The sequence below is a fragment of the Takifugu rubripes genome, chromosome 5, assembly GCF_901000725.2.
Source record: "Takifugu rubripes chromosome 5, fTakRub1.2, whole genome shotgun sequence".
NCBI lineage: Eukaryota > Metazoa > Chordata > Actinopteri > Tetraodontiformes > Tetraodontidae > Takifugu > Takifugu rubripes.
Window position 1 is genome coordinate 12,353,436 of NC_042289.1, and position 12,317 is coordinate 12,365,752.

General features: G+C 49.4%; 1 protein-coding gene across 3 annotated transcripts in view; it reads right to left on the reverse strand.

Annotated features, from left to right (window-relative positions):
* Nucleotides 1-12,317, reverse strand: part of asic2 (acid-sensing (proton-gated) ion channel 2) — a 162,401-nt gene that overhangs the window by 135,138 nt on the left and 14,946 nt on the right. The window lies entirely within an intron of this gene.

A 12,317-nucleotide genomic window follows, 5' to 3' on the forward strand; every position in this document is an offset into this window, starting at 1 on the left:
CTAAGGGCTGGGATTTGTTACAGCTCCGTAGCGTTAGCTCGGTAATTACGACACACTCGAAGGGGCGTCCGTGTGAGACAATATTTGCTATGTGTGGAAACGCTAATAGCCAAAAGATCAATGTTGACTAACGGCGTTAACGACTGAGAGAAAGAGGTTGTTCATACAGAGAAATGATGGAATCGGTCCATTAAACAAACGTTATAGTTGATTCTCAGCATATCTGATGGTGCAGGAGAGAAGACGACAACCAAAGTCGACATAGTGACGTCCAAAAGGTCTCCTCAGATTTCTGCACCGCGTAATTCAGAGCCTCCCGAACTAATCAGGGATTACAATACGGCTGAAATGGTCTCCTGCAGGTGGTGAAAGGCGCCGGTGAGGTTTAAGGTTTGACTCATTAAGATGGAGATTTTCTCTGGCGACCCTGGGAAAATGATTCCAGCTCATCAATGCGCTGTCAGTCAAAACATTAATCTCCGAGATGAGCTGGAATTAGCATCTGAATTAGCCGAGCGCTGGCGACCTGCGCGGGAGAAGAGCTGAGGGAGAATTGAGCAGACGCCGTCTCGCGGAGGGGAGAAATGGTCAAAGGCTGCAGCCCGGATCAGAAAATTGATCTGATCAGACGGAAAGTGCTGCTTCCTAATTACGGAATTAATTTTAAATAGGGCTACAAATTGAACTGGATGATGTGGAGGCACGTGCCTGCAGGAGACTGAAGGGAAATTACCGCCGGAGTCATGGCAGGTTTGTGTGTGCTGGCACGGAAATGAGCCATCCATCCACGTTTGACTGGGTCTGTGAAGAAGAGACGACTGAGAGAAGGACCTGCAGCATCGAGATGCACTGGGAGTTAAACTACAGAGCCCCCCCCCCCCCCCCCCCCCCCCCACAATGACCCCGAAGGAGCTTCCACACACATCTGACTTTCAACCCAAAACACCCCTCTTTTCTTCTATAAGAAGATGGACAAGGTGCAGCGCATCTCCTCAGTTACCCCGATGCTCTCAATATTCCTACTGTAGATCATCTGCAGCTGCCCCCCCCCCCCCCACTCTGCCACCCCCCCACCCCCACCGGCCTGGGTGAGAAATGTTAATCGCAATAAAACGTTTATGGAGACAGAAGCGAACAGAGAGGCGAGAAGCTGCAGCGCATTCATATACTGTACACACGTGTGTGTGTGAGGCCCCGGCTGCACTGGTTTCTGCAGGTAATAATCATCCATCTGTCACACACACACACACACACACACACACACACACACACACACACACACCACGACACATGCGCTGGTACTAGGTCATGGACGGTCACCCCCCGATCATCAGGGTCACTCCAGCAACTGTGAAGTTTAAGTTTAGTGAACTCCTTTAGTAATAAAACCCCCTGGGGGTGGGGGGCGGTGGGGGTGGGGGGGGCTTGGTGAGCGTGTGGGAGAGAACCTCTGTGATCAATGGATAATGCCAGCTGATATGATGAGAAAACCCCCTCCAGGACCAGAGTAATGAACAAAGTTATTGGTGTGGGTGGAATCCATCCGCACACCTAAATGAAGTGTAAACAGCTCGCGGGCTGCGTCTGGAACCCCCCCCCCCCCCCTACTGGAAAGCAAATAAGAGGGATGGGGGCCGTAAGTCACCGGTGAGGACGCCGGTGTGGCCGTTCGCTGGAGCGGCTGGGTGAAATTCCCGTTCACGCGCCTGCCGTACGATATGCAAATGTTCTCATTAGGGCAGATTTAGGGCAACTCATACGTGGCATTAACTCTCCTCATGAATATCGCCTTCCAATCAAAAGCCATTTCACACAGAACTGTTTTCCTTCCTCCTTCCTGCAGCAGCGATCCCTGCGTGCGTTCTGCAGTTCTGGGTGTTTCAGTGCAACAATTACTCATTCTAAAGTCCAGGAAAATAAGAGAAAAACAAGACTGTGATCTGATTACAGAGTTGGAAAATGGCTGCAAACGTCCTCCCCTTCTTTGATTCTCCTGCCCGTCGTTGGAACTTGACATTTGCGGTTGACGCGTGTGATCAATAATGCATCTCTGCAGCTGCAAATGCAATAAGAGAAACACACGAGATAATAGTCTCCGTGGATCTGAGGCGGAAGCATCAATATTCCATGTTTTCACTCTTCCTCCGGTTTTTGACGCGTCTCTGCGTCTATGGAACTTTTGTTTCTTCCACAAACATCTCGGAACATTTGGATCTTTGGTTTCCAGACGGAGGCGACAGTAAGGTCAGAAACCTGCAACCTTGCTGCTCTTCAGCTGTGTGAAGTTATGCTAACGCCGGTCCTCAGTAAAACAGCGTTTAACTGCTGATTCCAGTCTGCTGGAGCTCCACTGGAAGACATCGACCCAGCCGCAGCAGCAAAGACGGAGACGCATCGTAGACCCAAGCACACAGTCGATTAAACAAACGGATCGGTAATGGAGCGACCGGGCAAACGGGGCATGTTCTTCCTGCCCTTTCTGCTGGCTGATGAGCAGCCCCTCAGACACCTGCCGCGTCCAGACCGTCGCTTTCCATCTGCGAGCCGGTTCAGGCTGGGACGAAGGCTGGGAAAGAGCCACTGGAGAGGAGAAGCAGGCAGTCAAGAGGCCGTCCGGAGCTGGAGTTGAGTCCAGGCCGTCTAATGATGTGATCTGCTTACCGCCTGAAGCTGAGCCGATCAAACGGCAGCGTGTCGGCGGAGCAGATGAGACAAAAATGACGAAGAGGGGGAAGAGGAGGAAGAGAGAAGCTTCTAAATAAGAGCGAGGGGAGAGGCGACGTGCTGCGGGGATGCAGAGGTGGAGGAGAAGGGGGTTGTGGGTACATGCTGTAGTCAGCTGCAGCTCCTCCAAACACTGTGCAAGATGAAGCTATACATGCTGAGGGGAAAATACTGCATTATTCTTGTTTCAAAAGCCCAGGGGAATAAACATTGGCATTGATGAGACGCCCAAAGGTGCCAAGAGAAAAGACACTGAATTGTGTTTTAAAAACAGTGAAAAGATGAACAATTTCACAATCGAGGAAGACCTGACTCTCGTCTATTGTTGGCCAACGTGGCTGCTGGGGCAGTTAAAAATAGTACGGGTCTCTACAATTGAGGCTAATCTGTGCAGATGGAATGCGTGCAGCAGCATAGCGGAGCAGCGGAGCAGCAGTGCAGCACTGCAGCGGTGCAGCACTGCAGCAACAGGGGCAGGAGCTGGCGTAGAAGCCACCGAGCCCAACAGCCCCCCCCCCCCCTCAAACCGTCTCCAATCCCCAGTCACTCATTCTGAGCTGAACTTTGATTTGTATCTCTGAAAGTTCAATGCATGAAAAATGGAGTTGCTTAGCAACTTGGCTGTGCACAGCCGCTCTCCTGCCTGCCTGCCTTCCTATCCACTCCACAAACACACCCGTTCAGCATGTCAACATTTATGTCGAGCACAAATGCCTCCCACCAGACCTTACAGGTGTGTAGAGCGTGTGCTGTAATGCTGACGCTTCCACTGGAGCATTTTTCCATTAAGGTGAAGGCGGCGATGTGAGCAGCTGAACTACTACAGTTCCCTGAATCTTCCTCAGAGCTCCTGTGGGAACCTCTGAGCATGAAATCTCTTAAACCATGAGATGAAAAAGCATAAATCTTTGACGTCACGGCGTGGAAGCACTGATACATGGAAACATCTGTGGATTAATGCAGCTGAACTCCCCTATAGAGAAACCTGAGGGCGTTAAAAAGGACATTATGAAGTCTGTAATTCACTGGATGTTATTGATGGGAACAATGGGATGCTCAACGCTGGGATAATAACAGCCTGTGTGTCGCTGCAAAGCTGGGGCCGTGATTGCGCAACGGCTGTATCGGTAATTTTGAATCATAGCAACGCTCCCTCAGGGCCGCGGACAACAATGCTCCGGCTAATTTCCAATTAGCGGCTTGAACCGACGGCACGATTTCACTCGGCTCCGTCGCGGCAAATTCAACTGCCAATAAATGTCGAGAGGAATTAAATCCACACGTGTGGATAAGAAGGCAGAACCCTCGAGGTTCAGATTTCATTTGTGCGTCCAGGAGACGGAGGATCCTGTTGCTTCTCTTTGAGAACGTGTGTTGGGAAGAGCAGAAAGATGATGCTCAGAACTTGAAGCAGAGCAGCTGGAGGCCCTGATGTAGAAGGAGACCTTGTTGTGAGCCAACAGGGCCACTAAAACCACGCTACGCGATAGCACGTTTAGCAGAGGATGGTTTCAGTCCTCCGACCTCTGGGTTATGGGTGCAACACGCTTCTGCTGGTCCTGACAACCGCTAATGATCCCAGAACCTCAGTCTGGCATCTGAACCACCAAACGCGACGCTTCTGCAGTCGCTGTGTATGTTTGTCTGTAATTTTCAACTCTTCTGGGCTTAATGAGACCATTAAACTTACGTGGGTGGAGGAAAGTGGAAGGACAGAGGAGCAGGAAGCAACAGGACACCGAGAGAAAGAACGATTTGTCTCCCTGAAAGCGCGATGATCCACATTTATTAAAAAGAGAGGGGGGCTGCATCAAAATGACATACGACAGCAGCGCATCGGACGGCCAAGGTCACGCAGACAGGAAGGAGCTCTGGATAAAACTCCTCCTCGCTGGAGTAAACAGCATCCGCGGCTCCCCGGTCCGGCGGGTAAACGATGCCGAGGGAATGATGATAAAGGGCGGGATGACGGATGGGGAGAAAACACCAGAGAAATCCTACAGCCACCCAGAGGAGGGACGGGAAAATGGGGCCACCCACCAACACTTTAGTCAGAGGAGGAGGACGGAGATGAAAGGGAGGTGAAAAGCAGGAGCCGAGGAACCGGCAAGATGTGCCGATAAACCGAGAGGACGTTCATTTAGACCTCAGTGGCGATGAGGAACGTCCGCGGGGGGAGCTAGAGTTAGCTCCTGTGCTAGCAGCAGAGCTTGTCCTCAGCGGCTTGAGTTCTAGCCCGAGGCGCCGCAGCTCCAGCGGTTCCTGCTCCACCAGCTGAAGCACCCCCGCCCCGAATCACTCACCAAAGTGTAAAGAGACAACGACAGGCGGGCCTAGAGACCTGGAGGCGCGCACCCAAAGCTGAACGGCTGCTATTTATGGGGAACTGGGAGCAGTCGTCATCAAGCAGCGCTGTGGGGGAGCCGGACCTCCGCTGGCGGACAGAAACAGGGAGGTGAACCAAAGCTGGGAACTGGAAACCAGCAGAGAGACGCTCCACACGTCAGTCGACACACAAGCCCTCGTTTCACCAGGCAGCCACTTTAAAGCTGAATCGTCTCCATAAACACAATTGAAAGGTCTCTTCCACAAAAAATCTAACATGAAAATAGTCTCAACTGAATGAATTACTGCTAAACTGTGATGAATTGAAAGCAGCACGAGACTGCAGGGTTCAAAAGGATAGAAATGTGAAATATTTTGACATTTAAAAGGTCTCTATTGAACTGATTAGTGTTTGTTAATCACTGTTGGGCTTTGTTGCTTAAAAAAATGGATGTTTTAGTCTTTTATTTACCCAGTGAGAGGAAAAAAACCAACTTTGACAATCTGACATCTGCAAATGAAAGAGGGAATCTGCTGCAGGGGAGCCGCTTCTGCACGCTGTCATTCTGCTCTGGAAATAAAGCTTCGCTTTGGTTCGCCTGGAACAGGGAATCAAGCAAAGACAAAATACCCAGAATTCAAGTTTCTTCATTTCCAGTTGCGGGTGGAGGAAAAACAGAAGCTGGTCAGAGCCGATGGTTCAGGTCAGCCTATTTAAGAACCGTGTGGCTAAAACCCAAAGACTAATTTGTTAGATTCTCTCATCATGCTAGAACCTAATTTTCACGCCTTTGTGGGCCAAAAGAAATTAAAATTCTGACATTTCTTTAATGAGACCAGTCACACAGAGAGACTCTGGCTGGTCTGAATCACCCTTTTCAAGCAGCGGAGATTAAAGTCGCATTCGCAGCAGTGGAGGACTGGGGGGGGGGGGGGTCCCTGGGGAAGGGGGTGACATCCACAGCCAGCAGCAAATATACATTATTAAGATCCAGTAGATCCGCTTTTTATGGCACTGACACTGAGAACTAGAACTGAGTGATGCATCGCACCTGTGGAGATGATCTAAGCTTCATTAACGGATGCTGTGACACAGGAGTGTGTGTGTGTGTGTGTGTGTGTGTGTGTGTGTGTGTACAGACAGAATTGCTGTCGCACGGCTGATTTATCGGCACACATTCCTCCCTTGATAATTAAAAAAGTTTGTGAATTGTGAAAAGTTCCTCCGTCTCTCCGCAGAGTTCCAACAGGCATCAGAAGAGGCAGCAGGAACGTCGAAGAGCGCCTTCAGCGTTCAGGGACGCGTGGGCGCCTTCATGAGGTCTTAAACCGGGATTATCGACCTACACTCAAATATTCTGCCAAAAAAACATCCTTGTTTGCTCAGGCAGCAGAGTAAACTGAGCCCGAATCAAACCAACTCAGCTGGAATGCACCTGTAATTGGAGTCAAGGTTCCCTCTATGAGCAGGACTTTTCTATTTTCATGTCCTTTTTATCACGACCGCGTCCCGACCCAGTAATGGAACAGCTCAGAGGTGCCAAAGCCACGATGGAAGGGGGGTGACGGGCAGACGGCTCTGCCCCTCAAGAGTCTTCAAGAGGGAGGAAAAAGGAGCTTTTCAAATGTCAGGGAGACGAAATCACCCAGCCCTGCATGAACCACACGCAGGGACACAAATGTCACCTCTTCTCCGTCTCCAAAAACAATGTTCAAACGCGCGGCGGTCCGGAGAGACGCCTAATTTCAGCACAGCTCACACCTGAGCAGCTGCGCACCCCCCCCCCCCCTCCGCACAGCTCAAGTGTGAGTAAACGTGTTCAGTCAAGCCGAGCGTGTGCACAGAAACACGTTCACGACTTCAGGAGGCCTCGACTGTAAAGAGGAATCACCTGCGGACAGAGTCGGGTCTTCCTGGAACAGGTGATGTAATAAATCCTGTAACTATTCAGTTATTACACAGAGGAACAAAGCAGAATCGAGTCGACCCAGAACTGAATGTTTCAGGCTGGAAACAGCTGAGGGCAGGAATTCAGTTGCAGTCCAAATCCAGCAGCGGTCCGGTCAAACTGAATCCGGTCCAGTTCATTCAAATCCAGTCCGGTCCAGAGGACTGACGAGGTCGAGAGTTTGATTACCCTGTGATGGGGGTGCAACCCTGCAGGGACTGGAAGTATCTGCTCACATGTCTCCATGATCGCCCCCCCCCCCCTCCCCCGCCCGTTATGTTAGTCTGCAAATGCTTCTCGTGTTGTAAACCTCAGTAATAATTAACTTTCATTACCTTTCCTGTTCTGTCTCTTTGGCTCCTCTTTGTGTTGCATCTCACGCCAGCGGGTGTTGAATTATTGATGGGATGTTGCTCCCCCCACTCATTTGTTTGTTGGTCATATTGTCTTCTCCAACTTTTCTCATTTAATGCAAGAATGGTGTGTGTGTGTGTGTGTGTGTGTGTGTGTGTGAGAGAGAGAGCTCATCAAATCTATTGGATCAGTGATTGTATTTTCTCTAAAGTGTCGCTGCATGTTTGAATGTGTGTGAAACAGTCAGACTATTGCATGGCCTCACACACACACACACACGCACGCACACACACACACACACACACATTACGACGCTCATTAAGGTCCTAAAATCCACTCTGAACACAGAGCAGGACGGGATCTACTTTATGATCCTGAATCCTGCCCTCAGTAGGTTCACGGTCCGAGCCGGAACACTTTAAACCTCCAGACGAGCGTCGGTAAAGTTCCTGGAAAACAGTCTCTTTGTCTCTGACATGGAAGTTTTTCCCTCCTCGTGGAAATTCCGGAGGGACTACACGACGCCGTTCCCTGGGCGATTATGGTTTTGCGTCCCATTTTCAAAGCACTCGAAGGATTTTACGAAGACTTCACACTCAAAGCGGCTTGAATGAGAAGCTATTAAATGAATTCTGTTAGCTCTAGTCGCTCCCTCACGATAAAGATTCCCTTTCAGCATCTCCGAGATCACAGCTGACTGAAGGAAAGCTCACCACTCGGCATAAATTTGCACAATTGGACCAGAAACGTTCGCCACTGTGATACATTTAAGGCCGGCCTGTTATTTTGCCATAAAGCTCAGCTGGGAGTGGCTCAGCTGAAGCTAACGTTGGCGTTTATGGTGGGATGATGTCCTTTAGGATTATTTATGTGCCCATATTTTGTGAGCGCTGTCGCTGCTGCGCGAGTGTGAGTGCAGATCTGGAGGGATTACAGGTGCACGGCGAAAGGTGAAGCAGGCGTCGGCGCCAAGCTGCGACCGCGCCGACCGCAGCAGCAGCCAACTACACAGCACAAACGCCTCCTTTCTCTTTAATGGAACAAAGCAAAGTGGAGTCAGCGAGACCAAAACGTTCGAACCCCGTCCCCGCTGGAAGCTTAAAGCTCTTTGGCTTTTCCCAGACGGCTCCGGAGGGAAGTGAACAATCGAGTGAACGGCGGGAGGTGAAGAGTGTCAGTGGGTGGCACTGAAGTCGTGGTTAAAGAGAGCGCTGCCTTGTTTTCTCTGGCACTGGCAGCGTTAAGCTGATTAAACACGAGGAATTAGGGGACGTGTTTGTAAATACCAATAATGCTCTTGGCCTCGGAGAGGATTCCGAATCACGTCCGCTCTGTTCACGATGGTCCGGACTCAAGCAGCTGACTGCAGATCAGAAGAAGCTCCCTGAGCCGGGACATTTCTCTGAAGGTCGCGATGGAAAAGGTCGCAAATGCCGGAGCAGGTATTGTACCACCAATTTTTCCTACATCCCAGCAACGTCCAGCCAGAACCTCCGTCTCAGACCGGCCTGTATGAGCAGAATTTGGCTTCTTTATTCTTTAATCAGATTAATTAGGTTTAGAGTTTAATCATTCAGAAACACACACCATGATGCAAGTTAGATTTTTGCTCAGTGGTCTTTTGGATTGCAACCTGTTCTGCTCTGCTCTCGAGAGACTTTGTTTTTACTTCCACTTATTCTATTTCGCCATCAAATCTCCTTTTTCGGTTGACACCATAATATGTTTGATTGAATAATAAAGACACAAAAATTCTCTCCTTGTCCTTCCCTCTGGAATCTATTCATCACAAAAAACCAGCAGGCCTTTTATATTCCTGCACACAAAATATAAAGCACTCCATCTTGTGCTAACACACGAGTGCTGCGCTCATCTTTCAGACTAATAATCGGTGTCCTCTCCATCACAGCCCACTTCAATATGCCAGCTCAGCTTACAGGACTGGGCCCATTTTCTTTCCCCAGCATTCCCTCAAGTCCACGCTGTAAAAAAAAAAGACCCTTAAAACAGCCCACGTGGTTAAAACAGAAATTTTGTGGTGGTTATTCTCAGCGCACCTCTGTTCCCTTGTCACGCACATGCACACAAGTTGTCTATTCGCGGCACTCGTTCCCAAAACATGCTCGAAGAAACAGAGAAAGCATGAATACTTTATCACATATGGCTTCCGACCTTGTCCCTTCCACACAGAAACAGCCTGCAGCTTGTTCCAAAAACGTTTGAGGCATCACCTTCTCTTTCTTTCTGTCGAGATCTGAGGTTCTCCACGCGGAATTACTCCCTATTCGCCTTCTCGGTAAAGTCATTTTCACTCTCTAAGCCTTCAAAGCCGTCGTTATTACACATTAGAATAAAAAAACAACGGATAGAATCACTGCACATTAGCATTAAATTGTTGATGGTGGGCAAGATTACAAAGAATCTTCCTCCAATAGTCAAGAAAATGTTGGAGACTGAGGTCCCTAAACTTTGTTTCTGGAGGCAGGAAAGACATTTATCATGCATTGCTACCATCCCTGTGGCGTGTTCGTTTGTTTTCCTTATCCATCACACATTCCCTCCTTGTCTCCCTCACACACACACACACACACACACACACACACAGTCGTTCATCTCCCCTCATTACCAGTCGAGGGTTGCGCTCCACTCACACACTCTGTTGTTTAAACTAAATGAGAAATTAATGACCTGGGGTGAAGCCCCCACAACACACACACACACACACACACACACACCTCACCCCTGTTTTCTCCTGCCCGTTTGCTCACATGTCCCCACACCTGAGGCCCTTCTGGCCTCGGTTCACCAGGTGAACTAAGGTTTGGCCCCTCGCCGCCCGTTGCTTCCACATTCACTCAGGTCTTCTAGTGTAACAGTTAATGGCGATAATGGATCAGAAATCAGAGCACATTTGTTGGCGGCTCTCTTTCCTGCTGCCTCAGGCCTTCGCATATTCGGGTTTGACGCCCTCTTTGAATTTTTGCCGTTAAATCATGTACGCTGGTCGTTTCTGTCTGCTGGATTTATGCATGTTGTTGGCAGGGCTGCCGCTACATTATCTCTGCATGATTAATGGCTGTCCTGACGGCAGATAATCTATCAATTACTGGAAAGCTTTATTACCAATTAAGCACACAATTACCTGGCAGCTCCAATTTTAACATACGAAAGAGGGGGGAAAAAAAAGCGCTGACAATTAAAAGAGACTCGAGTTAAAGTTTCTTTAGCATCAAAAACACCAACAGCAACACAGACAGAGTTTTGGGAGTTTAGTGAACTACACCTACAGAAAGTTCCGTGACCAGCGGGCTTCATTCAGATGTGCAGATGGAGCTGCGTGTGTTTGTAATGCTAATCTTAGCCACCCACTGTGGGGTAAAGCCAGAAAACTGTTTCTAATATAAACAGCAGCTGCCCCCCTCCCCTCTTTAAATACTCTTGCATAATAAAGATCCGTAAGGTATCACGCGCTCCCCGTTCCTGACTGCGCAGTCTCGCCGTCGAGCTGCTGTCGTGCTGCTCTACTGTCAGAGACGGTGAAGGAGTCCAACTGCTCCCTCCTCAGCCGCTTCAGCTGCCGCTGTGATGAGTTTTACTGCAGTAATTCCAAAGACAGGAAGGTTTTAGTAGCTTTTGCTCGTAAAAGGAGAACAAAAGCTTCCGTGCTTATGAAAACGCATAAATATGTACAAACAGGAACAGAAGCATCATCACAGAAGAGCTCCAGAGATATATTTTCATTTGTTTCAAACGGCTGAATGGGTCTGGGGGGGAAGGTGCTGGCCCGAGACATCCAGGGTTTTTAAAAAGAAATAAACCATTAGTGCCCTCATTGCTCTGAAATGGCCTATGGGATGTTTCAACTGTGATAAACTCTCAATATAATATAAAGGAGGGGGGGGGGTTGTGGGTGATAAAAGAGCTGGATAAACCTGCACAAAGGGCAGCTTAATAGAAGAGGTTTCAAATACAAATTAAACTAAACTAATGAACGGGGAGTCGGAAATTGGTGGTTGGGATATGAGCTGCTTACCAACGGGCAGGTCTGACCATTACTGCTCAGGGGAAGGTTCCTGGAACTTAAAGTGAGTGACGTAGGAACCAGAATAGCCCACTGGGCCGGCAGCACTGGTGTCCTGTCTACTCGCATGAAAGGATTTTAACGAAATGACCCACGTGGCTCAGCTGATCAAAGCCACCAAACCTGCCCTCCAACTACTCCATTTATGACTTAAGAGTCCCTTTTTTTTACAGTTTCTGTCAAAAGCCCCGGAGGCAGAAGAAGCATCACTGGTGCTGACTGCAGAGAACGTTCTGGCTTTAGAAGCACCTGCGGCTCCGACAGCGTCGGAGACAGTCGCCTTTGCTTTTCAGCTCAGAGTTCAAATGCTTCTCTTTTGCAGTGCCTCCATTAAAAATGCAAGGCGGAGCCTCCGCTCAGCGTCCTCCAGCTGCGAGGACCTCTCCTCTCCTCTGGAGTCCGTCAACTCTCTGATTTCACGCTGCTAAACTCTCCCTCCCAGACCAATCGGATTCACATCCAGCCGACAGCTCCCGTGCTGCTCGGAGACGATAGTATTGATGATGGCGTGACGGAATTCATCGCCGGGGCCAGCGCTAATGAAAAGTGATGCCTTTTTCCGTGTCTTTAACTCAGAATCCTATACTTGTCCGTGCTGCTCGGCCTGGAACAGGTGCTGGCCTCTCCTGGCACCAACCTTGACTTATGTTCAAAGTCATCAAACATATCCAGTCCTCGGGGGCCACAGCCAGACTGGGTGTCCTATCCCACCAGTCAGGCGTTGCCGTCATCTTGGATCCTCAGTTTTCTGCCTGGTAGGACAGAAAACCTGGATCGTCTGCGACCCGCGAGGACTAAAGTGTCTTGGCGACGTGGTGCTCTTCACTGGAGACGTGGCTGAAATAGTCGAGAACTAGAAAAGGTCATTTTAGTCACAGACAGGG